This window comes from Lissotriton vulgaris, chromosome 5 (genome assembly GCF_964263255.1).
Source record: "Lissotriton vulgaris chromosome 5, aLisVul1.2, whole genome shotgun sequence".
NCBI classification, from domain to species: domain Eukaryota; kingdom Metazoa; phylum Chordata; class Amphibia; order Caudata; family Salamandridae; genus Lissotriton; species Lissotriton vulgaris.
Genome location: NC_141693.1, coordinates 816,482,161 through 816,499,807, shown reverse-complemented (window position 1 = coordinate 816,499,807; position 17,647 = coordinate 816,482,161).

Here is a 17,647-nt window from a genome sequence, read left to right as displayed (position 1 = left end):
GCATTTGACATCTCTTCTTCATCTCCTGCCTCCTTTCTCTCACTGTCTGCCTCTGATGCACCCTATCGCCGCCATTTTGTGTAGTTTCAGAATAGAGTGAAATGTAATAGTTGAGAACGTGAAAAGGGGGCAGGGTAGAGTGCCCCTGACCCCCTAGGCCTTCTCAGGAGGTCCCTGAAGGATCTGTTTCTGCTTTCCTGAGAGACTATGGTATGGGTTCCATATACCACAATAACTTGCGTTACAACATGCAAGATATCTACAGAGGAGACGGTGTACATTTCTCAGATGAGGGGAACAGAGTCTTTCTCTTGAATTTTAGACTCTGCATCGGTACCTACTTATAGGTACTTAAATCACCCACATAACACAACAGCTCTTTTTAGAACTACCCTACCTCCAAGCACTCCAAATTCTTATTTTACACTATTTTCTTTCACTGTTTTTCCCTGTGGTACGCTCAGGGTACGCGTACCTGGAAGCGTACATGGGAACGCACCCAGCACTTACCCCATGAAATTAAAAAAAAAAAAGGTTTTTTGCCCTTCAGGGTCCTTCTAGGCCCCCCTCAGAAAACCTAGGGGGTCAGGGGGTGTCTACCCTGCCCCCTTTTAATCATATCCCCCTTTTTTTTTCACCTCTTGTGTCTCGATTTTACCGAGACACAAGATGGCGGACTCTCCGGACTGTTTGGAATGTTGACAGACACCCGAGAGCCAATCAGCTTTCCGCTCGCGCACTTCCGTGGTGCGACGGGTGCGCTTACCGGTACGCGTACCCTGAGCGCTCAAAGCGCGCATATAGATATATACAAAAAGTTTAAAGTTTTTTAAAGTTAATTTTTTAAAGTTTTAAATTTTTTTAATTTTCGTAAAAACCACTGGAGCAATTTTCACTAAATATAGAAAAGGCTCTTCTGCGTACCAGTCCCTACAATTTTGCACAGTTTGGTGTAATTCCATTCCGCGGTTCGGGCTGTAGCCGTGTCTGAACGTCCTATGGAAATGAACATGGGGAAAACACGTTTTTTTCTCGGCCCCCACATGGCGAATCCCCCCCGAAACTTCCAGGGAAGGAGCGAAGCGGAGCTGGCCTAAATTCTGGAAAATTACACGCGAATTCCTCAACCGGCGCCAAAGTTATTCCAAATAGAATGTTGCATATTTCCTATGGAAACTAGGTCCTAACTATAACTACCTACTGGCGACCACCAGTAGGTGTTATATTTATATATATATTCACTGAAAAAAACATAGGTTTTACAGACGTTATAGTTAGGAATTAGCACTTAAAAAACCTTAGAAATTAACAGAAAAAAACATAGGTTTATGGGACGTTATCTTTAGTTGGACATTAGCCTCATATATAACCAGAGAAATTCGCCAGTTATAGTTAGTTGAGCTAACTATAACTCGCGTGCCCGCAATGCACTGTTGATGACGTCACATATTACATGTTGTGTTGTGCCGCATACGTCATTCCCTCATTTTTTTGTCTCAAAACTATATCTAAATAACTTTAAAGTGTATATGAGAGCAAGCGATAATTCAAAATATTTTAAACATTTCTATATTTCTAACTGTAATAAGCTTTTATTATAGTAAATATATTTTCTCAAAATCACATCAGGTGCAGTCTCATTGCGCACTGACTGCGCGATTGCCATGTGACCATAATAAAAAAGCATTTCATTAGTTCATAACATTTCCCATTGTAACAGTTCAAAAACGCCACCCATTTTAGTCAAAATCTGTACTGCATTTCATGACGCACACCTCTTCTGTTTAGAGAGCTTTGTTCTAAACTTTTTTCAATATACACATATCTTACACTACACACAACATGCAAACATCATCTTCGTCAATATTCATGCTCTGTAAATTAGCCTTCCACCTGTGATAGCCGTACACCTAAAAGTTACATTACCAACATTTTCTCCAATACCAGCGGTAACATGGTTGCATACACAGTCCACAGCACAACATAATATAGTACGACCCAGAGACAGCATCATATGTAAATTAAAATGTAAATTGATACTTGTATAGCGCACTACTCACCCGCAAGGGTCTCAAGGCGCTTGTACAAATACCGCTGTGGAACCCATCCTGGCTTTCCCTGTGAGGTGTCCACTCCTGGGCACCCCCAAGGTGGAGGCCAGGCATCCTTAGCGTTGTGGGGGCCGTTGTGGAGATTAAGCAAGCTATTGCCCAGAGTTGCAGAGTGGGACTTCATAATTGGAATAGGCACCTAGGCGAGAATTATCAGGTCTGTGGAATTTTTGAGCCCAAGACCCGCCGAGGTGGGGAATTGAAACCTGGTCCAGGGCCAGACCTCTGCATCAGGGTCTGCCACTCTAACCATTGAGCCACACTTCATGCATAGATAATGAACACACAGGCACAGATCTATAGTGGAAGTGGATACGGGCACGTCCGCTCAACTCTTTTTTATTACCAGGGTGACATATCCAGTGACGTCTGTGCTAGATGCATGTGGGGTGAGTGTAAACCAGCCTTCAGGGAATGGTTGCTGCTAGCATCACCTACAACAGTAATCATTGGATCACACACAGAGATTCAATATTAACAGAATCAATAATTTTGCTGCAGTAAGGTAGGGACAGTAGATGTGAAATAATACAGAAATAATTATATTGTAAAAGAACCACAACTTGTGGTATACTGACACACAATCAATAGATCTGAAATAATACACAAAAGACTATATTAAAAACACTGCATCAGTTCTAGTGCACTCACATAGCCACATCAAAAGCAGTCAGCATGTGCACAGCCAACAAGGATGCGTGCTGCAGACAGGCCGTACCAGGAGCAATATCTGTTGCCATCAACACTTCATCATCTGCAATAGCAACTTAATCTGAATTGTGAACACTGCTGTCTGAATTGTATGCCAAAGAAGAGAGCACACAGCAAGGGCTCACATCTACGTAAGGTGACTTGAGCTCCCCAATTTGTCATAAGCGAAGCAACAAAAAAGCGTGTGCGAAGCCTGCAATGATACGTATGCATGGTGCAGCCAGTACGCACTGGAGCAATGTCTTTTTCTACAGGACTACATCATCTACAATAGTGACTCGATCTATATTGTGAACACTGCTGTCTGCAGTGTAAGCCAGAGAAAGCGACTAGCAAGGGCCCACAGCTACGTGGCATTGACTTGAGCTCTACAGTTTGCAATATACAAAGCAAAAAAACGTGTATAGAGCCTGCAATGATGTGTATGAGTGGTGCAGACGGAGCACACTGGAGCAATATCTTTTCCTACAGGACTGCAACATCTACAATACCGACTCAATGTCAAATGTGAACACTGAAGTCTGCAGTATAGTCCAGAGAGAGCTTCCAGCAAGGGCCCACAGCCACGTGACATTGACTTGAGCTCTACAGTTTGCAATAAGCGAAGCAAAGAGAATGTGTGTGGAGCCTGCAATGATGCGAATGAGTGGTGCAGACACATCGCACTGGACCAATGTCTTTTCCCTCAGGACTGCATCATCTACAATACCGACTCAATGTCAAATGTGAACACTGAAGTCTGCAGTATAGTCCAGAGAGAGCGTTCAGCAAGGGCCTACAGCCATGTGGCATTGACTTGACCTGCCCAGTTTGTCATACGCAAAGCAAAAAATAGCATGTGCAGATCCTGCAATGATGCGTATGCATGGTGCGAACAAAGCACACTGGAGCAATGTCTTTTCCTACAAGACTGCGTCATCTACAATACCGACTCAATCTCAAATGCGACCACTGCTGTCTGCAGTATAGACCAGAGAGAGTGTTCACAAGGGCCCACAACCACATAGCATTGACTTCAGCTCCACAGTTTTCAATGGGTGAAGCCACAAAGACCGTGTGCAGAGCCTGCAATGATGAGTATGAGTGGTGCAGACAGAACGCACTACAGCAATCTCTTCTCTTACAGGACTGCGTCATCTACAATAGTGACTCAATCTGAATTGTGAATACTACTGTCTGCATTGTTAATTGAACGCAGTACTCACACACACAACCATGAATACTTTTTCTCACTGCCTATTCCCAAAGTACAACAACATAAATTACAAAACACTCTACAATAAATACATCAAAGCAATTCGATTTGGGATTTCATCTGTGCACAGTCTATGCTATTCACTGTTCCTTTGGACTTTCAAGATGAATTTGGCCATTTTACAAACCTATAACTCATCTAAAAAAAGTTCTTCAAGCAAGTATACTATAGCCTTATAACCCGCTGTAGCAGGCTATACCGGCTATTAAAGGCCTTCTCCAGCGTAAAAGGCCCCGAGCTGAAAACGAGAGCCTTTAACAAGGGAGAGGGACTTTAATAACCAGTATAGCCCAGCTACAAAGAGCTATAAGGCTACCCTCTAGTGGCAGAATGTTCTAACAAATAAAGCAAACGCTTAAGGTAGCGCAAGGGGATTAGAATCCCCTCAAGCTCCCTGAAGCCTTTGTTCACAGCCAGAGCTGTGAACAAAGAAACATTGCAATGTTGGAGCTCCTGGCTTATACCAGCCATTATAAGCCCAGAGCTATTCCATTGTTTTCAATGGAGCTCCATTGTTTTCAATGGAGCTCCCAACATTCCAATGTTCTAATAAAATAATATTATGTATATTTCAATAGGCGTTGTAATTACTTAACTACTGTATTCTGTAATTAAACAATCACCACTCAATCTAAATTGTGAACCTTGCGAACCGCAGTCTAGGCCAGAGGCAGTGGTCATTAACACCTCACAGCCACGTACCGTTGGATTCAAAAGCACCTGATCAGAAGGGGGTACACAGAAATTATCACAGACTTTCACCTATGACATCCTCAATCATAGAATCAAGACCTGTTAGATTTGGGGGTTTCTAGTTGGCACAGGTAGGTACTTGTGACAAAAAGGAACCCTTGCCTCACTCAGGGTAAGGGGGTACACTCCTAAAATAACCCCTGCTCACCCCCTTGGTAGTAGCTTGGCACGAGCAGATAAGCTTATCTCAGAGGCAGTGTGTAAAGCATTTGTGACCAAATACAGTAACCCAGTGACAACACTACAAATGGACACCACACAAGGTTTCTATCAAAAATAGGTATTCTTTATATAGACTTAACACAAGACCACAAATGACAGAAATCCACAATACTATACTTAAAATGGTAGTTTTAGCTTAGTTCAGTTCAGTTCTTAAGATGCAACACTTTGTGTCAATGTACCTTACGATGCGTTGCGCTTCCACAACAAGCAATGTTGCAGCGATGGAAATACGGCAAAGTTCCAGTGCAAAGAAATAAAGAAGTGAAGATCTTCCAGATGCGGCACGCTTCTCTGATGATGCGAGAAATCTCGATTCGATGCGCCAGCTGCAGCGGCGACACCCTTGTCCAGCGATGCGACAGCAACAGCCTCAGCTGTGGCACTCTTCTCCGACGTTGCGAGATGCTTCCCCACAATGCGACAACTACAGCGGTGACATCCAAGATGCAATGGCAGCAACTCCCACGGCGGAGCGCTTCTCCGGGGATGCGAGGTGATTTTCTTGATGCGGTGCAATACGACAGCTACAGCACCGACATTCACAATGCGACGGCAGCAGCAGCACGGTGAGTCGCTTCTTCCTCGTTGAGTCGCGCTTTCAGCTCCTTGCGACACACAGTCCCTCAGAAGGCCCAAAACAGCAGCAGGCACTTCCAAAAGAACTCTGGGGTACTGGAGGTTTACATTTGTTGTCCCTGAGACTTCAGCAGGAGACAAGCTCTGCTCCAAGCACTTGGAGATCCTTCACAAGTTGAAAATAAAGTACACACAGTTCCTTTCTCCTTCCTTTGGCAGTCAGACAACCACTGCAGGCCAAATCCCCCAAGCAGCACTTCAGCTTAGGGATAGTCTCTCCTCTTAAGGTTTCTCTCCTCAGTAAAGGTTTCTTCTTGTAGTCCAAAAGTGATCTAATTTCTTGGGATCAGGGTCCCAATATTTATATCCCAAAATCCTTTGTCCTCTGAGCGCAGAGGGGCCTTTGCCCAGTCCAAACCAGTTCTGGAGCACTATGTTTACATGACTCCTTCTTTTCTTTCACAGTGCAGGGCAGAAACATCAAATGCCCCCCGGGAGGTGGAGCCAGCATTGTGGAGGAAAGGCACAGCCCTGGAGTACTCTGTTGTCATGATTCAATCTCTCATTTCACAGTGCAGGGCAGAGACTTCAGATGCACCACAGGAGGTGGAGCCATCACTGTGGGGGGCAGGCACAGTCCTATTCAGGTCCCAGGTGCAACTCCTCCTTCACATCTAGATGCAGATCTCTCTATTCACCACTGGGCGGACTCACCCTGTCTCCTGGAATCCCCCAGCCCTGTCACTCAAACTCCAGACAAGGAATACACAACCTAGCAGTGGTATTTTCAAATACAGAATGTTAAAACCAAGTTCACTAAAATATGTATTTTATCATTCTGAGTTCAGACATACTAAACTCGAATTTCTACCATGTTCCCTGAGTCAGTTAGGATTATAAAATGTAATAATCTAACTGCCAATTCTGGCCTATGGAGAACAGGTAGCCTTGCAATAGTGAAAAACGGAAATGGCTGTAATTCACTATTAGGACATGCCACAAACACCAGGGCATGTCCTACCTTATACTTAAAATGCACCCTGCCCTTGGGCCTACCATAGGGGTGTCTGATATGAAGAAAAGGGAAGGTTTAGGGACTGGTAAGTGGGAGCACTTGTCCAGGCAGAAGGGCAGTACCAGACTGCACACAGGCTCTGCAATAGCAGACCTGAGACACACTTTTACAGGCTACTTCTGTAGGTGGCACAACCAGTGCTGCAAGCCCAGTAGCAGCATTTGGTTTTCAAGCCCTGCGCACACTCAGTGCACTGTACAAGGGTCTGACAAGTAAACCAAACCAGCCAATCATGGAATGACTAATCAATACATCAATTTACAATAGGGAGAGCACATGCACTTAAACACTGGTCAGCAGTGGTAAAGTGCCCAGAGTCATAAAATAGCCAACAACAGGTCAGAAAAAATATAGGAGGAAGGCAAAAAGTTCAGGGATGACCCTGCAAAAAGGGTCAAGTCCAACAAAACCCCATTTCCCTATTCGGACCTGCTGTACCGCAATATACTCGAGCGACTATGTCAACCAAGCCCAATAATCATGTGCAGCAGTTAGCTATGGAAGCATAGAGTGTGATGCACTTCAATAGACAAAGTTCTGAGAAAAGCAAGCAGCAGGTAATATCAGACATTGTCCATTGTGCGATCAAGACACCATTCTACTGTTAAGACCTAGAGTTGGTTGCACCTGGTTGAAGAGAGTACCTTCAGCTCCACTCTCAGATGCAGTTCTAACATCATCCATTGTGGGATCAACACATCGTTCCACTGTTGGGACCTAAAGTTGGTTGCAGCTGGTCAAAAGGAGTACCTCCATATCCACTCTCAGATACAGTTCTAACATCGTCCATTGTGGCATCAAGACAACGTTCCACTGTTGGGACCTAGAGTTGCTTGCACCTCATCAGAGAGGGTACACAGAAATCTTCACAAACTTTAACTTCTGACATCCTCAATCATAGAAATAAGACCCTGTTTCACTGTTTGGACCTGCTGTACCGTGGTGTATTCCAGCAACAGCAGTCAACTAAGCCCAATATTCATGTGCCGCAGTTAACTACGGAAGCACGAAGTCTGATGCACCTCAACAGAGGGAGCTCTGTGAAAAGAAACCTGCAGGTAATATCAGACATCATCCATTGTAGGATCAAGACACCCTTCTACTGTTCGGACCTAGAGTTGTTTGCTCCTGGTCGAACATAGTACCTTCATCTCCACTCTTAGATGCAGTTCTAACATCATCTATTATGGGATCATGATACCAATCCACTGTTGGGACCTAGAGTTGCTTGCACCTGATCAGAGGGGGTACACAGAAATTATCACAGACTTTAATTTCTGACATCCTCAATCATAGAATCAACACCCCGGTTCACTGTTTGGACCTGCTGGACCATATTGCAATTTAAATTTCATGCATAGCAATGCCTGCTTCATTTTCCAGTATTGGTTGTCCAAGAGGATCATGACTCCTTGGACCACTAAAGTTTGACTATCTTGAGAACTTTCTTCACTTATTTCAGCTGTAATTGTCTTTTTCTGTTCAACTTCATCATTTTTAAATATATAGTAAAAATTATACATGCAATGCTATCTTTACATGCGTTAAAAGAATCTTCATAGCAGTCAAAGTCTCCAAGTAATTCACTTTCACTACGCCATGGTTTAAACAGTTGCAGAAGTGCTAAATAGTAAAATTCTCGCTTATCTGAAGTTCACAACTAACTTTCTTGCGGTTTATGAGATAACCCTTTGCATGCTTTACTAAACAACCATGACCTCCAACTACTGCATATTTTCCTTCTTTTAAATTCTGTTTAACTTTTCTTTTCAAGCTGTAATCTGGAAGTACTTCATACAGACATAGCTGTTCCAGATGTTGACTCCTTTTCGGTTAGTATGTGTCCAACATATTAGTTTAAAGACTGTCTGTACTGTCTAGTTCATTTGCTGCTAATTCTTCAATTTCTTCAAATGATTTCAACTCGTTTACAGGCAAGACCTATACATACCCAAATGATTCCTCGTGACTTTGAATATAAACTTGAAGAGCAAAAGCGGCCTGAACATTCATACAATACAATTTCTCGGTCGGAAAGCATTTTCAAAGTAAAGCTGGACAATTCTTTACTAAGGCTTTTCTCTTGTACAATTTCTTCTCACATTTGTTTCATCTCTGTTTTTTATGATTTTGTTATGTACGATGTAACATAACGTGCAACAACAATTAAGTTATCTGCAACATACTGAATGTCCATGTTCACTTTCCACATTTTAAAAATGACTGCATTGTAGTCATTGATATACTTTGACACTTCTGTCCTTCTTAAGTTGTAGGTATTCTTTAGAGATTTTAGAGTTATTGTGTGCCTTACAAAATAAAAAAAAGAATTTAATCTTCCTTTACAAATGACTGGACGGGAAAAACCAAACCAACATCTGCTGTAAAATTTTCCTTTACACTTGTATTTTTTTTCTCCAATACTTTCCACAACAGAGACTTTGGAAACTTAAAACTTTCTGTCTCAAACTTGTATCTCCTTCTCTTTTCTGTCTTACATGTCACATACTGTTCAATGAAAGACAATACTGTTTCATCAGAATCATTTCCAAATTTAGGTTCATCCTTGAGCCATAGTATCATCTGTATATAAGGTGCACCTCTAGCTTGATCCTCCTATTTCCAAAAGAAATAGGTAACTTCTCCAAGAAGTGGGTTCTTTTTGTTGCAGATAAAACACATCATAGCTTGAAACCTATCATTAAAATACCTGTACACATTTACAGGATCCAATGAACACAGTTCACCACGAGTCTTTATTTCAAAATGTTTAATATTGGAATTCGCTTCTCTTAGAAACTCAAGCAAATCTTCCCATGCATACTCTGCACAGCTAGGTGTGACAAACCATGTTGGTGTACCTAAGTTCCGTTACATACACTTGAGTTCTTCATGACGACAATACCAATACTCATTTGATCCGCGTTGACATGCCATCTAATTGATTAAGTGTCCTTATACAGTTTCATCTGTTTCTAGAACTTTCTCCACATATTCTTTTGCAGAAAGAACTGATTGATGAACTTTAGTTTTAAGTATATGGTTCACTGCATACGACAGAGAAGACAGATCACTTTCAAACAAAAGGTGAAATATATATGAAATGCACTGTCGAAATCCAGGATCTACAGAATATAACCTGAAATTTCAAGTGGTCAAATAGAGAAAGTGGACAAGTCAAGGAATGAAGATATTTATGAACATTACATAAAATGTCTTTTGCATTCAAAAGAAGTAATAGAAAGCAGCATTGAGGTATTTGAAATGAAGAAAGTACAGGGAACTCCAACGAGTGTATGGGAGAAAACCTTAGAAGATCGTTATTTTCCACAGCTGTTTCCTACAGGAGAAGGTGGAGGGTATAATGATCGACTAGTATGGATTTCAGCTTCAGAATATCGGTCAACAAGATTCATCTTCCAAAAATATTACCTGTTCATCCACATTTACAGTTTTCTAATAAGTATTGTTCTCTATAAGATATAAGGTAGCCTTTTCAACTTTGTTAGCATCCACAAATTCTTGCCATATTTTCGGACTCTTTGTTAGTACACCATTTATTAGAATGACTACTGCCTCATTTTCCTCTTTCTCTCCAGCAATAGTTTCAATATTTTTCTTAAAATACAAAGGTAAGTACACCACTCTTCCTTTCAACCGTCTTTGCAAGTCTGTTGTTGCCAGTTTACCTTTTTTAAGCTCCATCTGAATTATTCTTTCAAAATAATGAACAGATTGAATTAGAACAGACTCATATGTATTCAATTCTGCCCATACCTCCAGAATAGCTACTAATTGTAAGTTATTATGTACTGCTCTTGCAGGCATTTTGTTCTCTTCTAATTTGTTGTAACGATATTTACATATACATTGATTACTACATAACTCAAATTGACCTTCCACCAACAACTAAATTGCAAATTCTACCCACTTACCATTGTTCCCCTTGTCACTTTAAAAATACAAATTAACATTCCTAATTTGAGTTTTATAATGAGTACATTGACAACAAACACAAACATAGGTTGGTATTTCAGAGCACACTACATTAAACTTTCCAATTTGTTCTTCAAACTCATCAGTGCTAATCACTTTCTCATCTCCTCCAACATCTATAATTGTCAAACTTTCACTTTCTATGAACTGCTTTCTGAACCAAAATATCGCATTTCAATATAGTCAGACTTTTTTTGAACATCTAATAAAGAACCATATAAAAGACTTGTATTCAGTTCACCTAAACATAATGCAGGACTTTTTACATAGTACAGTTTCCTCACAAACTTCCGCATTTCTGAATGCTGTACCACTAACATCCTCAACTGATGAAAAACACTTTTACAAACTTTTCTTGAAAGACAAGCCAGAAAATACCCATACTTCTCAGTAGATTTTCTTACATTACATGGATCTAGTCTTTGTAACAACTTAATCTTGTGTTTAATACTTTTCTGACTATGTTCTCGTAGCAAATTTTGCATTATATTAATGCATTCCTGTTGAATACTACAAATACTACGATAACCCTGTTATACACAGGAGGTTGTGGACGTTTCCCTTGCACTTCTTCAGCTATTAACTCTTCTGCACTTTTTCCAACCATTTCCTCTTTTGGAAGAGGACAACCATCCTGAACTTCATAGCAACAACCTCCAGTATCAACTGCAAATGGTAAACTATTTTCCTGGAAGTAACTTTCCTCATTAAAAAAGACTCAGTAGTAGAAGTATGTCTCAAATGTCCACTAAAGATTTTGCAAAAGTTGGTTCTGTTCACAAGTCTCTTTTTTCTACTTTTGTCTTTCAACACTCTGACTATTTTACTCAACAGTTTCATTCTCTTCAAAATCAGAATAAATAACTTCTGTTTTAAATTGAAAGCAATATCCACTATACTTTCAATACCTTGCTTCTCTTTGAATTGCAACACTTTCCTTTTATATTTGCAGCATGTTTTCATTAAATTCTGAATCACTCTAGATCGAAAAAGTCTCTGACGAATTTCTTGAAATTGCTTTTGTCTTCGAGTAGCAGATACTATTTCTTTATCATCTTTCCTTTTTCTGCTATTTGAAATTGAACTCTGATTCACCTTACTTGAAAGATTCTTCTTTTTGTGATCTTATTTTCATTAAATGTTCGTAATATTTTTTTCAAAAAATGTCTCTGTACTACTCGCATTTTTCTCTAATTGAAGATCTTTTCTTTTACTCAAATATATATTTTTCTTTTCTTTTCTTTTTTTTCACTTCTTCTAGGCATTTCCACATTTCAATCCAAAAGAAATCATTTTCTGAAAAACCAAAAATAGATTCAATTATTTTTTACATTTGTTCACTATATTAAAATAACAACATGCAATTACAAAACGTCTACTAACGACTTCCAGACCCAGTGCTGCAATGTGATGGAGCACGACTGAGGAGCACTAAGATGACAAGTAGTGCCATAGAACATACAGCAAGTATTTATTTAATTATTTACATACACCTTTACAATGTATATGTAACTGTACTACCTCGTACTTTTCACCTCACCAAAGCACCCCACCACCCCACAGCACTTTCTCTGCAACCCAATGCAGACAACTTTATAGACAGTATTTTTTTTTTTATTTATGTACTTAAGATGATATTATCAACCAAACAGCACACACTAAAATTACCATTATTAGCCTAACAATTTTATGTACAACTTCACAAACATAACACTGCACCTAGGGCTTTAAGTGGAGGGGGGGGTGTCTGTGAATGATGAAACATGTCATCACCAGGTGGTGAGTGAGGGCTTTCTTTAAACGTCCTAAATCAGGCCGTTTTTCTACCCCCACTTTTTGCTCCCTATATGTGGTTAAGTGTAACCATTAGACACTCTTTGATTGTTTATTGATCATAACCGGGGAATAAGAGTGTCAATCTACTCTCCCTACCACTCTTTTTGTTTAAAGAAAACATATACCATGCCATGGGGCACTTTATAAGTGCTCCCAGTGGTACTACATCACCTTTAGTGGGTCGACATCTGTACGTTACTAAATTCTATGTTTTAATCACCAACATACCCACCTTGCCCACACCCACCCCCGCCCTTGTTTAACCGAACGAAATCAAACACTAAACCCCACCATTCCTAGTACCGCCACTATACCCAAGCACATAGTTAATTTTAACAGATGTCTGCCGGAACACTTATCAGCAAATTGGAAAGTAAAACATAAACCATTCCATAGCACGGTTTATAAATGGGGCCAGTGGAACTACACCACTTTTATTAGCTACATATGTCCATGTTACAAATGTACGTCTTATAATCAGCAACATACCCACCTGCCCACCCATTCCCTTGCTTAACCTTACAAATTCAAACAACGAGCCCCAGCACTCCTGTTACCGCCACTATAGCCATACATAGACATAATGTCAACAGGTGTCTGCCGGAACGCTCATCAGCAAAAACTATTAAAACCTGCAATTTTGCAACTCAAACATACATCATACCATAAGATGATTTATAAATAGTAACAGTAGCATTATACCACCGCCACACCCGCCCTTGCTCAACTTTACACAATAAAATAAAAAGCCCCACCAAACGTAGAAATGCCACTATAGCCATACAGAGGCTTAATTTAAACAGATATCTCCCAAAACGCTCATCAACAAAACGTATTAAAACATGCAAATTTGCGACTAAAACATATCCCATGCCATAGGGTGCTTTATAAGTGCTCCCAGTGGTACTACATCACCTTTAGTAGCTCGACATCTGCACGTCACTAAATTCTGTGTTTTAATCACCATCATACCCACCTCCCCCACACTCCCCACAACCTGGGTTAACCGTACAAAATCAAACAGAAACCCCCACCATTCCCAGTAGCGCCACTATACCCATATACAACATTAATTTTAACAATTTTAACAAGTGTCTGCTGGAACACTTATCTGCAAAAAGTATTCAAACATCCAAATTGGAGGGTAAAACATAAACCATCCCATAGCATAGTGTATAAATAGGCCCAATGAAACTACCAAAACAAAACAGGAGATCCCCTGCGTGTAGTGTGCACTGTACCTGATGAACCTGCAGTTCACTGAACTTTGTATACTTCTTACAACTATTTATATCAAATACCAAAACCTCCACTCAATCGTTTTGAAATTGTTTCATTTCATATTCCTCTTGTTCACAACACATAAATTTGTACAATATTCACATATATATTTACCGTTGAAGTTTCTATCAGGAACAATCAGCACATTTCCCCTGAAGAAGGAACTGGTTCCGAAATGCATTGGGCCAGTTTCGACATATGTTCACTTTGATAAGATGTTGTAGGCGATAGAATGACACAGTTATAATGTAATATTGAACATAGTGATATCATAAATTGGATTCAATCAATGGAATGTACTGAACAATTTGCTTTTTATGAATGTACTAAACATATATATGTGAATATTGTACAAATTTATGTGATGTGAACAAGAGGAATATGAAATGAAACAATTTCAAAAGGATTGAGTTGAGGTTTTTGTATTTGATTTAAATAGCTGTAAGAAGTATACAAAGTTCCGTGAACTGCAGGTTCATCAGGTACAGTGCACACTAAATGCAGGGGATCTCCTGTTTTGGTTTGGTAGTTTAATTGAGTGTGAAGCCAACACACTTAAGTAGTGTAGCACCCTTGTCATAAATTGGATTACAAAGTGTAAACACAATATTAGAGTGCACCTCCATCCCACTGGGATCTTCTTTTACCCAATGGAACTACACCACCTTTACTAGCTAGACATCTATATGTTACTAAAGTTGTTTAAACACTCTGTAGAGTGTATAGCAGGGAATGGGGAGAGTAAGCAAAGTTCTAATTCCCAAATGTTGATATACCGTCCCTTTACTGTATCTATAATAACGACATTAAATGGAATGAAAAAATTGACGAGTGTCTCAAAAGGGATAGTGAAGCTGAGCATCGGTTAAACCTTAACCACTTCAACACCTACATATATCCACCACAGGCACATAGCCTAACAGATAGTACCACTTAAAATCACATGTAGTTCTCTAATGTCAACAAAGTCATACAGAAAATATATCTCACATTTTCATTTCTTTCTTATCTCTCACACATGTATAAAACATCTCTTCTAAAGAAGCACTCCCCAACCACTTCTATTCCATAAGAAGAGACAATAATTAATAGGTTTACTACCATATATTTTAGCATATCTACCTTTTTATTAATCACTAGTAAGAAACTTCCAAACTATTAACTATACCCAAATGCAAACCAGAAACCATGTTCATATTATATCTCAAACTATGATCACATGTTTCAAACTATGCATATATATAAAATGAAAGTATCACTTTTCCTATCTCCATCTCCTCTCCATGTCAGTCAGTCATAAAATCTTTATTGGGCTGTAACCAGCCATAAAAGAGTACATCATTTCATAATTTTAAAAAAAACAATACAAGGATCCAATGTAAATGCTGTAAGCAAAGAAACAACAACAAACATAACACGCATCAGCAACACAATTCATAATTGAATTTCAACAATAATCACTGGGGGGAAAATAAATAAGATAAAAGATAATTTTCCAACAATATTTTGTATCCGAACTGCGGAAGAATATATTTATAAACCATTAGGCAATTGAATTCGTCATTTAAAAGCTAAAGATGACACAGGGCGGCCCAACATTTTCTAATATCTAAGAATTTTAACAATGGTTTTAAAAAGGCGCGTCTTTCATTAGTATACAGTTTACAAAAAAACATAAAGTGCAATGTGCTCTGAGCTGATTCTGAGTCCCAGGAGCATAAATCCAGTTTGGCATCAGAATGTGCATTTCGGGGATATGAAACCAACAGATGAGAGATTCCGAACCTGAACCTGATAAGATAATACAATTTGGCATGGCTGAGGTGAAGGGATAAATAAAACTCCATACCTGGAGAATAGACTAGAAGTGAGTAGTCAACAACCCTTTTTTTCGTTGTTTCCTGTATGCCTCTCAACAAATATGAATGAGCTAAAAAGTCCCTTTTCAGCTTTGCCCTTGATGTTTTGGCAATATTCCTGTGGTTCTCAAAGCAATCTAACAATCCCAGAGTCTCCAGTTGTACCTCAACATAAGAGATCCATGGGATTTAGCTCACCCATTCCAATTTTAAACAATAATAGCGCGATTTAAAACTGCTGCTTCCTTCACCCCAATATTATGCAACAATAACAAAGGAGCCAAATGTATATGAAAGGACAAGGGAATCACCCCAAGCTCGCTATGACAAATAGTAGCAGCAGTGGATTTAGGAACATTCAGAAAGCGTTTCAAAAACATATTCTCAGCTCCCTGCAGACGTTCAACATTGCAAACGCCCCAAACTCCAGCACCATACAGGGTGACAGCACATGTACGTGCTTTATAGATTTCAGTCATTACCTTAATGGGTCAAGAGCCTAGTTTTTTTGTGAACCTGAAAATTGCCTCCAAGCTTTGAGTAAAACCCCTAATCCTTGCCTCTAGCAGATGAGACCAGGTTTTTTTTTCCAAAAAGAATTCCCAAATAAGAGAAAGTGGGCACATAAAGCAATTTCTCATTATTTATAAAACATGTCTTTAACGTTGCAGGGGATTTGCCCACCACCATGATATGAGATTTGGCTACATTTGTCTTGAGGCCAAGGTCATCCATTAAATTATTAAAACTAATTAAAAGCCTTTGCAACCCCACTCCAGTTCTGGACATTAAAACACAATTGTCTGCATATAATAACGCTGGTAACAACCTGCCACCTATCTGGGGAACGTCCACATTCCCAGTTCTAATGTGGCTCTCTAGCTCGTTTATATACAGCCAGAATAAAATGGGGCAAGCACGCAGCCCTGTTGTACCCTGCAGTTCATCTTAATTGGAGCTGAGAGTTCCCCATCTGCTCCATAACGTACCCTCCCCGTGACATCCCGATGCATTGCTACTAGGAAGTGCACAAAGGTCGGTTCAATGCCCATTTGGCTTGGCTAAGGTGTATTTACCTATGACTAGGTGCAGGTTGAGGCACTGTTCAATGGTGCCAAAGCCTCTCCTAAAACCATATTGAATGTCAGAAAAATTTCCGGTTTTCATTACCCAATCCTCCAGCCTTTCTAAAATAACTCTACCAATAATTTTACAGGTACAGTCAATAAGGGATACTGGACGGTAACATTTGGAATATGCCCTGTCACCCTTTTTAAAGATGTGAACTATTATCACGGATCTCCAAGAATCAGGGGTGGCTTGAACTGAATAAGAACTCAAAATATTTGTAAGCAGCGGTAGCAACAAGGGGGTGTTAGCTAAAAACAAATCTGCGGGGATACCGTCAGGGCCTGAGGCCTTATTCCTCACAGTCTGTGTTAAGGCCTTGTCCACTTCATCTAATGTTGGAGGTACCAGGGTTGAGGCCACATACTTAAAATTACTAGAAAGGTCTAGATCACTACCAATTTAGAAAGATTTAAAAAATGATTGCCCCAGGTCTCAGGCATAATTGCAAATCTTTCTGTTATCGTTCCCATTAAAATATTTCTGGTTGACGGTTTGCCAAAAGAGTTTAGAGTCCCTGCTTTGGCAGGCTACATAGAGTTGTTCCCAAGCCTCATGTCTAATCTCTAGCTTGCGTTTTTCTATCGCCTGCTCATATTCAAGGCGTGACTGCTTTAAGTCGGATGTATTTCGTGGTTTTGATTTCAATGCCTTAATTAGTTTATTATGAAAAAAGTGCAGTCGCTATCAAACCACCTCTTGTTGCTCTGTGTACTAAACTCTATGTTTTGGTCAATATGACATTTATTGTCTCTTTTATTGACTCAAATGTTATCACCATAGCTAGAGGGTTTATGGCGTCTTCCAGACAATCTAATACTTGGGTCAATTTAGTAGTTAT